General features: G+C 46.1%; 1 protein-coding gene and 1 long non-coding RNA gene across 3 annotated transcripts in view; both read left to right on the plus strand.

The window, feature by feature from the left end:
* Window positions 1-15719, plus strand: part of SORCS3 (sortilin related VPS10 domain containing receptor 3) — a 633396-nt gene that overhangs the window by 12291 nt on the left and 605386 nt on the right. The window lies entirely within an intron of this gene.
* Window positions 12374-15652, plus strand: LOC113923864. Its single transcript, XR_003520439.1, has 3 exons — window positions 12374-12678; window positions 14651-14887; window positions 15481-15652. It is a non-coding gene; the product is annotated as an uncharacterized LOC113923864 (long non-coding RNA).

The following is a 15719-nucleotide window of genomic DNA, read 5'->3' on the forward strand; positions in this document are numbered from 1 at the left end:
GGCTTCTTATTCCAGGCACGATGTACAATTTATTTCAAGTCACATCTGATACAATAAAATTCTCAGATGGGAGTGTAATTTGGATGTTTAAAAAAACATTTGTTCCAGGACTTGACCTGTATTGATTGCTCAGCCTTATTCCTTTCAGATAATATGAAGGATTTGGGGAGCATCTGCTATACTGTCTAGTGATGCAGACTGGACACCCAAAAAGCATATAGTCTTCTGTGTGGGATACCCATATTAGGAAAATATTAGAGAACAGAGAAGAGCGTGAGATATTAGGAAATACATCAGATGTAATCTAGACCACGATAAATTAAAACCAATAAAATGTTGAGAATATTACGCTTGTTTGATTATCTGCAACAGAATCCGCTAGCCTGGTTGACAATCCTCACGACTAAATCTGTGTGACGTGATGAGAAGTGGTCTGAGCTTTGAGATCAGGTAGATTGTTTTATGCTCTGGCAGTTGCTCAGGATTCTGCCACATGAGTTTGGGCTGTAGCTTTCTCATACAGCTTTTTGTTTTTGTCTTGAGTTTCTGATTATTTTATCTTCCTCCTAGACAGAAGAAACAGCTGTTTTTTCATCATTATACTAAGATATACCATCTTCTTAGTTGTATTATTGGATGTTCTAATTTGTACTGATTTCTTTCTTCGTCTGCCTTCCTGTTGTCACCTTACTCTTTCTATTTATTCTACTCCTAGGTTAGAACTTCTGTTTCTTGGGCTCCATTCCTTTTTTGGGGGGGGCTGATTTTCATTTTCCTGAGGCTTATCCTCAAGTATTCTTTCGTAGAGAGGGCACAGGAGTGTCCTGGCTTATTCCTGTATCCTGATATAAATATTGATAGATTGCTTTTCATTCTCAAAAGATTCTAGCTTGGATGATAAATTATATGGCCACCCAGTGCTTGAGCCATAGTTTTTTTCTTTTTTTCCCCTCATTCTTGACATGTCAAAAATTTATTTGGCTCTCACATTGGCTTGATGGTTTATCGAGATAGAAATCTAGGGTCGAAAAAATTTCTGTTGGATCTTTGAAGGACTTAGATTACTTGCTGGTTTTGCATCATCTGCTAATTTTGGATTATATGTGTCCCACTCCCACTCAGGATAGGTGAGGGTAGGGAAAGAAGGTGTCTAGCATGGGCCACCTGTGGCTTTGTTCAGGGTAGAGATGCACAACCCTTTGAGGACACCTGATACATTACAATCAGATTTATATAGAATCGGCAACATGATGTGGGGGGATGAAACACTACAGAGCAATTTGCCATAGACACTTATTATCTGAATACCTTTAATATAAAACTTAGCCCCCAAAAGAGTAGTGTTATAGCTACTTTTCACTTTAAAAATGTAGGATAGCTTTTAAAAACTTCATCAGTATTCAACAAGTATTTGTGGAGTACGTGCTCTGTGCCGGGTGCTGCTGGGCTCTGAGTATATAATGGTGATCAGCGCTCTGAAGGAGAGGTTCATGATATTACCAAAGATTGCATGAGGCACATTGAACTTGGAGAGGGCAGAGAGGCAAGAGCAGGAGGAGCTGAGACCTCACAAATGCACGGGGTTAATGAGGTGAGGAAGAGAGGACTGGATGTTCTGGGCACACAGCTTCTGGGACATGAGGGAAGAGGGTATATGAAAGGGACAGAGAGAGGGATGTTGTGGCTGGAGCAGAGGATTTGTGGGCTGGCGGCTGGCGAGAGATGAAGGTAGACAGGCGGCATGGGTAGGGCCTTAGGGGTCCAGGGGAAGGAATTTATTCTGTAGCCTGAGAGCACAGGGGTAAGCCATTGGGAGGGTTTAAAGTAGGAGAGTCGTATCATTAAATTTGCATTAAATAAAACCACTCTGATCACCCTGTGGATTAGATGGGGAAAAGGAGACCAGACTGTCATTTTGGATAGAGAATGTGATGGCTAGCGTGGTAGCCGTGGAGGTGGGCGAGGAGAAGCCAGCTGAAGAAGTACTTAGCAAGTGGAGTTGATTGTATTGTTGGTTTCTCTGTATAATTCTTCACTCCTCTATGTAACCCACTTTGTATTGGGCCCTGGGAGTGCCCTTTCTCTGGGGGTGGGGCCTTCCTTCTCCACCTCCTAACTTTGGGTTTGGCCTTGTGACTTGCTTTAGCCCATGGAAGAAGTGCCAGTTCTGAGTTTAGTTAGCAAGAGCCATCATGTGTCTGCCTGCTCTCTTGTGCCTCTGCAGTAGCCATGAGGAAACATGCCCAGGCTAGTTTGCTGGTCCTGGGAGAAGAATGGGACAAATCATATATAGCCACTCCCAGCCAAGCCTCCCCTACATTAGCCCAGCCCAGCCCAGCCAAGAGCTGCAGAACTGCCCAGCTGGGCCTAGCTGTGTCAGCCAACCTCCAGCTGCCCTATATAGTTACGAGCATAAATGATTCTTGTGAGACTAAGCGGCTGAGATTTGAGTGGTTTGTTCTACAGCATTTGTGCAGCAAAAGTTAACTGATACAGCAGGTAAAATCAACAGAACTTGATAGATTGGATGTAGCAAATTTGTGGGAACATAACTAGAGTATAAAGCAAGGCTCACCTATATTTCGAGGTCATTAGCCTCATACGTGCTCGGGGCTATACTTAAGTGTGTCTTTGGTGGTTTCCTGCCCCTCACCTCTCTTTATAATTCATGGCTTTTCCCAGAGCCCAGTGAGGTAGGTCAGAATTCATGGTCCAAAAGAATTAATCTTCCCCCTTTTTCCCTTCTCTCTCTTTCCAGCAGCCTACCCGGATTCCAGCAGAGTGTTGGAGCGCAACAGTTCTCAGATCCCTCAACGGGCGCCTTCAAGCCCTAACACTCGGTGTCTTCTTACTAGCTGAAGTCAGTTTCTGCTCTCGCTGTGAAGATAGGATCTCACTTCAAGTGGGGAGAGATGAGGGGCCGGGGATTTTTCTTGGGGTCTTGACTGATTATTTAAAATATATTAGTTCTGATGAAATATTTAGCTTTTATTTTTTATTTATTTATTTTTAAAACGATTTTATTTATTTATTTGACAGAGTGAGACACAGCGAGAGAGGGAACACAAGCAGGGGGAGTGGGAGAGGGAGAAGCAGGCTTCCCGCTGAGCAGGGAGCCCGATGTGGGGCTCGATCCCAGGACCCTGGGATCATGACCTGAGCTGAAGGCAGACACTTAACGACTGAGCCACGCAGGCGCCCAAAATATTTAGCTTTTAAACAACAAATTCAATATAGGGAATTGTGTTTTATTTATTAATTGCAGTTGCACGGAGATTGGTCAGAGTTGTGCTAAAGTGCACTGTTGTGATTTTGCAAAGTATAGTAATTACTGTAATATTTTGTTGAATTATTAATATCTACTATGCCTGCAGGAACATAAGCTTCTGCAGTCAAATTCATTTCACCATTGCCTTTTCCCCCTCTGGTTCTGTTTTGTGTTTTCTTCTCTTTCTTGTAAACTTATGAATTTTTTAAGAAATGGAGTTGGAGGGGCAGGGTGGATTATATGGTGTGAAACACCATTGTCACACCTCATAACTGAATGTAGGCAGGCAGGGGAGAAAGCCTGTGGTTTCCTGTTGGTCTCTGGTCCCAGCCAAGCCTGTCGACAGTACCCGACTGAGGGATGCTGAAAGGGCCATGGCTGGGAAGAAAGCACCCATCAGTGTGCCTTTTTAGGAGCTGAGACGAGGAGAGGAGATAGCAGGGAGGCCATGTGTGTGCACAAGTGTTATGTGTGCACATCTCCAAGCAGGGCACATTTGTAGGTGGAGTTGGCAGGTGTTTGGGTATAAGGATGGAAACAGCATTAGCCTCCTTTATTAATTGTTTGAGCAACTATTACTTAGTGTCTGTTATGTTCTCCAGTAAGATCATTGTGGATGATGATGGCAATGATGATGATGGTGATAGCTTAGGTGTGTGGATGGGCTCATGCTGTGGTAGGACTCCAGATCCAAGCTCAAGGCACATGTAGGAGTATCCCTTGTGTTGTGATTATATTGACATTGGAAGACCAGCCTTCACATCACCATCTCCCAGCTTTACAAAATGGCTCAAGTCAGTCAATAACCCAGACTCAAGTTTCCTTATCTGTTTCATAGGTGCAGGAATCAAAATGCAATCATATATTTTGAAAGGGTGTTAATAAACTATACATTTCCAGACATATTTAAGGGAATATTTGTTATTCTCTTAAATTGCCCTTGTTATTAAATCATAGGAGAAGTTGCCTGTACTTGTGGTGTGATTTCTGAGGGGCAGCAGGAAGTATTCTCTTCTTGATTTTTGTTTGTGTTTTTACTTGAAACTTGACAATTCAAGAGTCATTCCTTTGGGTTAAACATTATCCTCTGTAAGGTCCTTTTGAAATACTGGTATTTGAGAGACAATATTTGAGAGCTGGAAAGAACAAATAATCATCTAATCACATCCTTTTCCAGATATGGAAAGCGTGACCAAGTGAAGTTGTGGAGTGATCAAATTCACCAAGACGGTGGAAGCACCCATACCCGTGTCCATCTCCCTGACTCCTCGTCTAGTGCTCTTCCTACAACACCCTGATGCTCTTCCATTTTCCATGAAGTTCTCAATACAGTCTAGGGCTTTTTCTCCCAGAAGGGAGCGTTGGGCAGAACGAACACATTCAGTGACTTTGGGGAGACACAGGGGAAGGGATGCTCTAGGTGGCATCGTGGTGCTTGGGTCAGGTGGGCCTCACTCCACCTCTGACTGGCTCTGTCATGTTGCGCAGGTTACTTTTCTGCAACCCGCTTCTCTCCTTTATAAAACTGGGATTATCATCCCTATTACACAGCTGCTGTGAGGGATTAGTGAACTGAGATTTGGTACAGTTCCTGCCCTGAGGTGGAGAATACTGGAAGGAGATTTTTAGATGGTAATAGGTCCTGAAGATTAGCACGGTCTACCTCCTAGTCGGTCACCTCCTGAGAGCCGTTTTGCCCACCGTGAGGGAGTGTGTGAAGGGGAGAGGAAAGTTGCACTTTTCAACCCTGCCATTGCCCCTCCCTGGGAGGGGGGAGGGGTGGAGGGGCCCGTTGAGTGTCCAGGGGAGGAAAGCCTGTAATGGCCAGAGGGATGTGCCGAGACTTACCAACAGCCCTCCTTTTCTCTTTCATCCCAGGCAGCGTAGGTCCAACCCCATTTAAATGTCCCCTAAAAAGGAGTCGGGATGGCAAGAGGTGAGGATGAGCATCTTCAAAGATCAGCAGGTGACTCTGAAGAAGAGACAAAAGGGCTTGCATCCAAATTCTGCATGGTTCTGTGTCACATGGGGCTCCTCTCCTTGGTTTAAGTTACTAATGGGGTTTCCTGAACTTTTTGTTTTAAACTGAGAGTTTATCTTGCTTCCAACAAGTCCGTCCTGAATCCCTTGTGAGCTGGGTAGGACCCACTGTTTCTTGTGAATTTATGGCAAGTCAAGCAGGGCCACCCATGGGTTAGCACTTGGGCAGAGGATGGAATTTCCAGAGACAGAAGGACATCTGAAACAACCCAGAGACTGTGTCTGATCTCAAGCCTTGGGGCTGGGCCGGTGTTTACCTCAAGTAAAATAAGAAAAGAAAGGGACCAGGGAAATGTGTTCATTTCCCCTTCCTGGCTCTTTCCCTCCCCTCTGCCCAGTACCATCCACTGTCTTCCTTCTCCCTGCACTGGGAAAATGTTCTAACATCAGTCCTGCACTGCTTCAGTTCCCTTTCCTTAGGCCTTTGTGTTTTATTAGACTTTTTTCCAGCTTTACTGAGGAAAAATTGCATATATTTAAGGTATACAATGTGATATTTTGACATATGTATACATCGTGAAATGATCAGCAAAATCAAGCTACTGTATCATCACCTTGTATAGTTACCATTTTTTTTTATGATGGTGAGAACATTTCAGATCTATTCTCTTAGCAAATTTCAAGTATGTAATATAGTATTATTAACTACAGTCACGGCACTGTACTTTAGATATCCAGAACTTATTCATCCTGCATAATTGGAAACTTTGTACTCTGACCAGGCTCTCCCGATTTCTCTTACCTTCTAGCCCCCAGCAGCCCCCTTTCTACTCTATGAGTTTGACTTTTTGAGATTCTGCACGTAAGTGAGATCACACAGTATTTCTTTCCGTGCTTGCCTTATTTTACTTAGCAGCATGGCCTCCAGGTTCACCCACATTCTCACCAATGACAGGAGTTTCTTCTTTCTTAAGGCCGAATAATATTTCATTGTATATACCACATTTCCTTTATCCATAATCCTTTGATGGACACTTAGTTTGACTCTGTATCATAGATACTGTGCATAGTGCTGCAGTGAATATAGGAGTGCAGATCTCTCTTTGAGATACTGATTTTATTTCCTTTGGTACACCTGGAAGGCATTTTAGGGATAGGGACTCCTGAAATCTTAGCCTGTACTATTAGTCTAATTTTTCTACCTTCAGGGCTGGCCTCAGGGAGAGAGGGAGGCTGGTGCCATTTCTAGCCAGATAAATGCTTGTTTCTTTTCTGACCCCCCTGAGCCTCGGAACACCACTAGGAACTGAGAGTGAGGACTCTGACCAAAGGCTCTCTTTCATCTCTCTCTCAGTTACATGCGACCCCCCCTTTTTTTAAAAAAGATTTTATTTATTAGAGAGGAGACAGCATGAGTGGGGGGTGGGGGGCGGAGTGTGGCAGAGGGAGAGAGAGAAGCAGACTCCCCACTGATCAGGGAGCCCGATGCGGGGCTCAATCCCAGGACTCAGATCATGATCTGAGCCAAAGGCAGATGCTCAACCGACTGAGCACCCGAGGTGCCCTTTGGTCACATGCTTCTAATACTGGGTTTTCTTTGGTTAAGGAGGCAGGGAACGGGGGAGAGCTCTACTGTCTTCCCCCGCCCCTCCTCAAATCTTATTTATTTAAAAATATCTATGCAACATAGCAGTTGGCCATTTGAACCATTTCGAAGCGGCATTGATTATTGCTGCCATTGCTGAGCACCCGTCATTGCTGTGTGCTTCCCGAGCTCTCTCACTGCCCAGCCAGAAACTCCGTAAATACAGATCAGTGACTTCCCGTGGCTCTGCATTCTTTTTGTCCATATCTGAGCAGATATGGGGGCTTCTCGTTCGTTCCTCGATTCTGCCTTCTCCTACCCCATCCCTTATCTCTCCCCCTCTTCTCCTTTCCTCCACCACAGGGGCCCATGTTGTTGGGGAAAGGATAAAACTTGTATGATTCAGGGCTGAGAGATGGGCAGTATTTCCATCCCCCCCCCCCGCCCCGTCATCTTCCATTCTTCCATGTTCTTTATTTACGAAAATCATCCCAGCTCTTGCACCCAGAGATCTGTGCTTTGTTCCATCCTCAACTTGTTCTTGGCATAGGTGCGTTATGCCAGATCACTGACAGGCTGGCCACTATGTCCAGTGCAGTCTCATACTTGGGATGAAGCTTTTTTTTTATGGGAGACTTGTTTCTCTATAGCTGAAATTGGAAACAAACACACTCCATAGTTGGGTTGTTATTGCCTGTATTCGTTATCATCTTTGTCATTATAAGGAGTGAATGATGATGAGCAATGCATTGTGGTTTGGGCACTTTTATGTGCTTACAAATAACGTATATCATCCTGCAGTAGTTCAGAACCCACTGTGAGCAAATTCCGAGTTGTGCTTCTGCGCTGTGGCAGATGCTGAACAGAGAGCAATTCAGCTTTGATCTGGTCTTCTGGGAATTTGAAACCTAAGGTAAGGACATGTAAATAGAGGCAGATGGAAAAGTTAAACAACACTGGCATGCAAAGTGAAGACTTTGGGAGGTGATCTAACATTTACTGAAGACCTACTATGTGTCAGGTGTCTGTCTTGGGTGCTTTATATGTGCCGTCTCCTTTCCCTGTGCTGGCGAACGACAAGTTGGGGTTACTATTGTATTGGTCCCTTACAGATGAGGAAACTGTGATGAAGAGAGGTTGCATAGATTGCCAAGGTCACGCAGCTAATAAGCTACAGAGTAGGTAGTGAAATAGAACATGCCTTTGGAGAATGATAGGCCACTGAGTCTGCTGTATTATTGACATGGAAATGAGGGGGTTGCAGAGTTTGGGTGTAGGGAAGGGCTGAGAGAACCAGAGCGAATGGCTGGGTAGAGAGGAGGGGAGGAACTTTTATTTCATTCTAGAATGGTATAACTTTATGAAAATCACAGACAACATTTAGTGTATTCTCACTGTGCGCCAGATGTTGAGCTGTAAGCTCTGCATTCAGCATCTCACTTAATCCTCACCTTTCCGAGTGTCTACTATTATGAGCCTCCTGGTAAGGATGAGGAAATAAAGGCACAGAGGGGTTACGTTCCTGGCCCAGGTCACACAGCTGCTGAGTAATGGAGCCACAACTCCCGCATGGACCCAGCTGACTTGAGAGCTTCTTACAGGTGGGGCCAGAGAGCCTCGCCATAGTCTCCTGCACCTGCTTCCAGCAAGGAGGGCAAGGGCTCAGGACCATGAGGTTCAACCACGGATCCCAACAGGGCTGGGATGCATTTCCAGCTCCTGAGCCTTTCCCTGATTAGACCATGCTCTTCTCTAAGCTGAACATTTGTTCTTAAATTCTGGTGTTTCTAGGTCAGGAGCAGGAGGAATAAAGACTCAGAGGTAAGAAGTGTGTGTGTAGGAACCCAGAGAGAGAGGGATGAGGTGAAGTTAGATTATGGAGCCATTGCATGCATGTCCCCTTGGCTATTTTGGCTTTATTTTTGTTGGCAATAGGCAACCCTTAGTAATTTTGAGCAAAGGCGAGATGCAATTAGCAAGGGCATCAATCCGTCTCATTCCACCACAAAACCCATCCACCCTCCTTGGTAGGAGGGAAAACAAGCCTGAGAGAGGCGTGGCAGGTTGCCTGGAGGCTCCCAGGAAATTGTTTCAGGCACAGCGAAACCAGAAGCCCACGCTGCGGTCTCTCCTTCCGGGAGACGGGAGACGGGGGCTCTGGCAGCAGATGCTCCCCTTTTCTCCCCTTGGCCTCCTCCCTTCCCACCAGCCGTGCCCGGGCCCACTCCCTCCTCACCACCATGAGCTCTGCACAGTCGTGGCCCTCTCCATCATTAGAACAGCCAGTGGGGTTCTGCTGTGATTAACGGAAGCCAACAGGAGGAAGCAAAGCAGAGCAAGGGGAAAAAAAAAATAAAACAATCACCAACAAAACATCTTATTTCCCACCCAAACTCCCCACAACTAGCGTCTGTTGGCTTTCGTGGGAACCTGCTTGCTTTAAATACAGCAAGGGGAAACCCCACAGGATGCTGTGGGAAAGCAGGTTGTTAAGATACCTTCAGGCTGGCAGAGTGGGGATTTACTCCTTTTTTTTCTGCCCTCCCTACCCTGCAGGGCAAACCCGATCAAAAGTTAGTGTTGAAAGAGACCTCGAAGGTCGTTTAGTGCAACTTCTCTCCCAAGGAGGCCTTCCCTCCATCCCCTGCCCCTCCCAGGACAGCATCTCTGACACATTGTTAACCTGGCTCCCACTCTCCCCGGGTTCCCCAAATTTGCTGGACCAAAGCTCAGGTAGGGAGAGGAAGACACTTTAGCAAAAAACTGGCCACCCAAGCCTGTTGTCATTTACGGCCTGACTCCGGAAATACCTAATTAATTCATTTATCCAATTAGCCCCTTGCTCTCTGAAATGCTTTTTCTTGGTTGCTGAGCAACCAGGATAGACTTTGAGCCCATGCATGCTGCTGAATGAACCACTGGTTCCTTCTTCCCCCGGCACCCCCTGCCCCTCTTTTCTCCTTTTATTTTTCTGATGCACAGTAATGAAGACCATCTCCACCAATCTCCAGCCTTCTCACCTTCCCCAGGCCTCTGGATGTGTTTGCTGCCCGACTTAACACATTTCTGAAGGTAATTTTTATACCAGGCATTTGTCATGGACAAGGAGAATGACAGAATATGTAGGTACACAGAGATGCGTTCAAAATAATGTTATTAGCCTGGCTCAGGGAGGGCCTGGGCTGGTGCCTGGGGGCTGGTGGGGAGGGGGCCCTGGCCACGGTGAGGCTCAGAGGTGTTTGGGAAGAGGAGGGGCCGACTGCCTTTGGGGGACCGCACATAAACAAGGCTAGCTTGAGTAGGCAGCCGTTCACTTGGTTTTGCAGGCTGCCCTTCATGGGGTATTGTCATCCCTGCCCAGCTGGGAATGCACAGTGAGCAGTAACCAGGACCAGGGGGGTGGGGGGCTTGGGGGGGCATTAACAGAGGCCGAAAGGGACCATGTCAACCTAGGAGGGCAGTGACGTGCCTTGAGGAATCATCCTTGAAGTAGAACGCGCCCCTGTTTCAGGGTGTGAAAATACCACGTACTGCTTCAGTGAGTTAGAATGTCAGAGCCGGACTTTGGGCCCAAACGTCCACCCTTCCCTGCTTCTTCTATAGGTGAGAACATCGTAGCTTCGGGAGGGTAAACCGTTTGCTCAGAGCCAGCGTCTGGGTCTCCTGAGTCCCAGGCCTTCTCAGTTGACCACACTGCTCGTCTTCCATCTTATTAAGGGACCCTTGTCCATAACATTAGTCACTGGAGTCGCTGAAACTTACTTTTCAAAGTCAGTTTTTATTTTGGAAGAGCTGAAGATTTGCAGGGCACAAGGATCTTGGCGTCTGTCCCCACCGTTCCCCCTGGCCTGTGTCTACTGCCGATGCGAGGGCGTGTGATCCAGCCCAGGATTCAATATGAACAGGACCAGTCCTCGCCCTCAGAGAGCCCCCCCCCACCATAGTGGAAGGACGGACAGGAGAGGGAGAAGGGACTCCTTAGAAGGAAGTATTTAGAGAGGATCTGGGCCGTTTGACCTGGACCCAGATCTTATGGTTGAAGGGGCTGTGGCGGGGAGGTTAGGGGTGGGGCTCTTCTCCACCTAGAGGCTGTGTGGGCCAAGGTCAGGAGGTATGAGAGATTGTGACATGTGTGGGGACTGAAGAGTGGCTTAGGAATGGAGCCTCTGGGCCATTTGGCTTTTCTGGGATACACGGTAGATGGCTTGGTGCTGCCCAGAAATCCGGAAAACATCTCCTGCTCGCCGGAATAGTGAGAAAGCACAGTTATCTTATCTCTATGCATGGGTGGGGATGGAAAAGCATATGTCAGGTTTTCTGGATGGGAATGACTTCCCCTTGAAGTTAGTTCATAAATAATGATAAAGGCCATAAAAGTACACGTGCATTGCACACGTATTTAGCTACCGCTGTGGACTCAACTCGCCAGGAGTGGAGTGTTCAGGAAAAGCAGCAGCCTAGAGAAAGAAAGAACTATGCATTGTCTCAAGCACTGGCTCCCAGAGCCTCCTGCAGGACCAAGGGAAACTTTTATGGAGAAGGACCTGTTCCTTGGCACTCACAATTGTGGCAGTGACTCAGTCTGCAATTTCAAGAGCTAGTCAGCAAAGGAACCGGCTGTGGACGACGGTCACCTCGATCAGGTTCTTCCATTCAGCAAGTGCTTCTGTGCTTCCAAGCATTGCTCATCAAGGTCAAGGTCTCCTTCCTTCAGCCATCCAACCACATTCCCCTGGTGTCAAGCACTCTTTCCCGCCCCCCCCCCCCCCCCCCCCAAGGCTGGTCTTGCTTTTAGAGAACCTAGAGATAGCAGACAGCATTATGGGATGCTCTTTCATATAAAATCTCCCCTGGGAATTTTCTTAACAAGGTGGTTTGAATTCCTCTAGGAATTAAGCTGGGGGTAGCTGCTATTTTTCTGGGAAGACTTGTTATCATAAAAGGCATGCTGGGCTCAAAATCACATTGGTTTGTCTTTGGAGCAATCGGACGCACATGGCAATCTAAGGCTTTGGTAGGAAAGAGTCTGTGGCTTTTTACTCAATAAATATTTGATTCATTGGGGCTTTGCTGGTTGAAGCCACTGTCTGCTTGGATCTTCCTAGACCAGAAGGTGGAGTCTCCGGTAGTCACTGCCTCTTGTTCGTTCCTTTGATTTTCTTTGGTGAAAAATGACTCTTGTCTTGGTGAGATCTGTGAAATCCGTTCTTTTCCAGATGGGGCTGCTAGTGTGTGGAAGGGATTGGAACTTTCTCTCCCTCTGGTCACCCCTCGCCATCCCTTGGGTGATTCGGTTGCCCATTTTCTGGGACGTGTCCACGGGGTTTGTCTCCCGTCCCCCCCTTATATAAGGAGGCAGGGTGCATCTGGTGCCAGATTTCATTCAACCCTGTAACAATCACCCCTTTATGACATCACTGCTCGTCACCATGGAAACATCCCCCGAGTCACAGAGACTGGATTGTGGCATCATGGCATCAGGCAGGAGGAGGGGGAGAGGAGAGGATTGAGACTGCCCAGTGGGATGGAATTCCGATAAAATACCATGTATTGGCAGGAATGTAGGACTTTCCTGTTTGGAGTCTTGAATGGAGGGTCTGACCAGGGCTTGCCAGAGTAAACCTCTCTAATAGAAGGAGGAGGAGCTGTTAGGGAATGCGGCCCCTGGACTCTTTGTTCTTGCTCAGTATTAGGGAAAATTAAATAATTTTAATGAGAGCTATCCTAGATTTTATATGTATTTCCCATTTGATCCTCATAAAATGTTCGTGAACTCTTGGACCAGAGAGATTAAATAACCTGTCTAAGGTCACACAGCTGGAAAAGGCGGAGCCAAGAGTTGGAGGTAGAAGCTCTAGTCTGTGCTCTCACATGGCTTGCAACTTTATGCGTGTGTGCATGTAGACAATTATTAAGTAAATAAACTATAGTTAAAACTGTGTGGTAGATGTGGAGAGAATAGACATGGTGCTTGAGTGAGGAGGTATTGGAGAGTGAGTGGGAATTAACTCTTGAATATTGTTAAACTTGGAACGTGGCTCTGCGTCTAGTAGGTGTGCGCTCAAACACACAGGGCACTGTGCTCACAGAGGCTCTGACCTGCCTGAGCTCATCTCCTGGGCCCTGTGGCTACTACCCTCTTCCTCTGCCTGTACCCTGCTTCTCCATTTGTCTGCTCGCTTTTCCTGAAGTATGCCTGCCAGCCCTCCTCCCTTGATCCTGTGTTCCCTACCAATTCCCCCACCTTCTCTTTCTCTAGACCGTAAACTCCTCGAGAGAGAAGATATCCTCATCTGGTATAAAAGATCCTTGGTTTGCCCAAGAATCAGGCTAGGAGGTCTGTTGCAAAAATGAATGAGCAGTGGCTCTTTTTATAGGAAAAAAATATATGGCTAGGTTTTACATGGTTAAAAAAAATTCTTAGAGACTTATCAAATTTTGGCTACTTAATGAATGGATAAGTAACAAATGAGCATTAAAATGAGCATTACAAGGTTCCTCCCCCAGTGAAATGGCCAGTCATGTTTAGTTCAAGATTTATTTATTTGAGAGAGAGAGAGAGAGCATGTAAGAGCAGAGGGAGAGGGAGAGAGAGACTCCTCAAGCCGACTACCACTGAACGTGGAGCCCAATTAAGGGCTCGATCCCGGGACTCTGAGATCATGACGTGAGCCGAAACCAAGAGCCCAACCAACTGAGCCAGCCAGGCAACCCCCCCGCCCCATCCTGTTTAGTTCAGTAGCTTCTCCCCCCCACCCCAATCCTGTTTAGTTCAGTAGCTTGTTTGTTGTTGTTTGCATGGTTTACGCTGATTGTGATTTCCTATTGTATTCTTGTGCTCCAGCAACATTTTCTGTTAGTAAAATTGGTCCTAGTCTATAAGATGGTGGCAGGTAACGTAATGCTCTCCAGGTTTCTGTGAGCTGTAGGTGCTTTGCCACGGGCCACCTCTGGGCACTCCCATCCTCGTGCCCCACTTGGGCGGTAGATGGGTCTAAGGAAGCCCATTGCTCTCCATTTGTACCACCTTGCTGAGCTTTTAGGAGTATTTGCTGCTTGAGTTCAAGTTCTCATCGTTGCTTTCCTAGGACTTAGGGTCGATCGGTCTCTGTTTGGTTTCCAAAGTCCAGGCTACCTATCTTAGCTGAGCATCTTACTGATTGGAGCTCTGCTCTTATACTTTACTGTGACAGGTGTGTGTGTGTATGTGCACGCACGCGTGCATGCACGCATAAACAGTTTTTAATTAGTAAACTACATTAAATGCATTTATAATCTAGGTTTGTTCTTTCTGGGACCTAGAATATCTCAGTCTGACTGATAAGGGGGCCCTTTACTGATTCTATCAGAACCATTTATGACGGGCACGTAACAGAATGAGTAAGTGGCTTATTTTTTTAAGTGATGCATGAGGATTCATATAATGAATTAGTTAAAACCCCAGGCTTGGGAGTGAGATAGACATGGTTTTGGATACTGGTTGGACCTCTTACTTGCAAAGTGATCTTGGGCAATTAGAATCTCTAGGTGTAAATGTCTTCATTTACAAAATGGGCATGAATCTTAGTACCTCATGGAATTGATGTTCAGATTCCGTGAGATACACCTGTAAAGTCTTACCACATGCCTGTCTTGTCAAAGTTAACTATAATTAAGTGGGTTAAGTGTACTATTTGTATTTTCTCCAATAATTTGTTAACACTTCTGAACTCAGTGTAAAACTTTGACTATAACCTAGATCACATCTAGATTTTTTAAATTTTGAATTAGAAGGATCTGAATAATTGGCATTTTTTTTTTTTTTTCATCATTAACAGGCTCCATAGGTGGAAGGAGCCCAGAAAGTGTAACTTCTGGTATGGAACTGATTTCTGAGAACCGTGTCATATATTGGAGATGCTTTCCCAAGTGTGACCCTGACCTTAGGGCTGTAAGAGCAAATTAAACAGGTGTAGTCCTCTGCCTCCAAGAGCAAAAGGTTCTCTTCACATGGTGCTGCCAGAGGGGAAGTTCAGCTGGATGTGTATGTGGATTGACATGCACACACTGACCAGGTGAGAGAGGTTACGCTGACCTTCAGGAATTCAATTCATCTTTCCACAGCCTTAGATATAAAAGTGGAGAAGGTAGGGGCTACTAGATCCTTCCCCCACCGTGTGTTTATTGATGTGTAATATACATGCACTGAGTGCACAGATTTTAACCATACATCTCAATTTTTTTTTTACATATGGTTACACTGATGTTACCCTACCAGGTAAATGAGATCAAGCTATAGAACTTTACATTTATAGCACCCCAGAAAGCTCCTTCGTTACCCCTTCACATCGATAGCCTTTCTCCCTAGAAGTAATCAATATTTTGATTTCTATCAAATTTTGCCTGCTCTTGAAATTCACATAAATGGAATAATATAGTGTTGTAGGCAGCTTCTGAGATGGCTTCCAGCAATCTCTGCTTCCTGATATTCATGCCCTTGTGTAATATCCTCCCCTTGGGTGTGGTCTGGCCCCTGTAACCTGCTTCTGATGAATGAGGTATGGCAAACGTGATCGCATATCACTTCTAAGATGAGGTTACAAAAGACTCTGACGTCAATGCTGCTTGCATTCTCTCTGGTCCTTCTCTGGCTCTTGCTCTGATGAAGCCGGCTGCCACACTGGGAGCTGCCTTCTGGGTAACAGCTGGCGAACGGAGGCCCTTGGCCCAACAGCCCTATGGCTGATCCTGGAAGCAAATCTTCCCCTGGCTAAGCCTTGAGATCACCAGAGTCTGGCTGACACCTTGATCAGAGCCTTGTGAGCAGCCCTGCACTGGAGGACCTCCACTAAGGTACACCGGGATTCCTGACCCACAGAAATGGTTGAGACAATAAATGTTTCTTGT

The sequence above is a fragment of the Zalophus californianus genome, chromosome 15 (assembly GCF_009762305.2).
Source record: "Zalophus californianus isolate mZalCal1 chromosome 15, mZalCal1.pri.v2, whole genome shotgun sequence".
Taxonomy (NCBI): Eukaryota; Metazoa; Chordata; class Mammalia; order Carnivora; family Otariidae; genus Zalophus; species Zalophus californianus.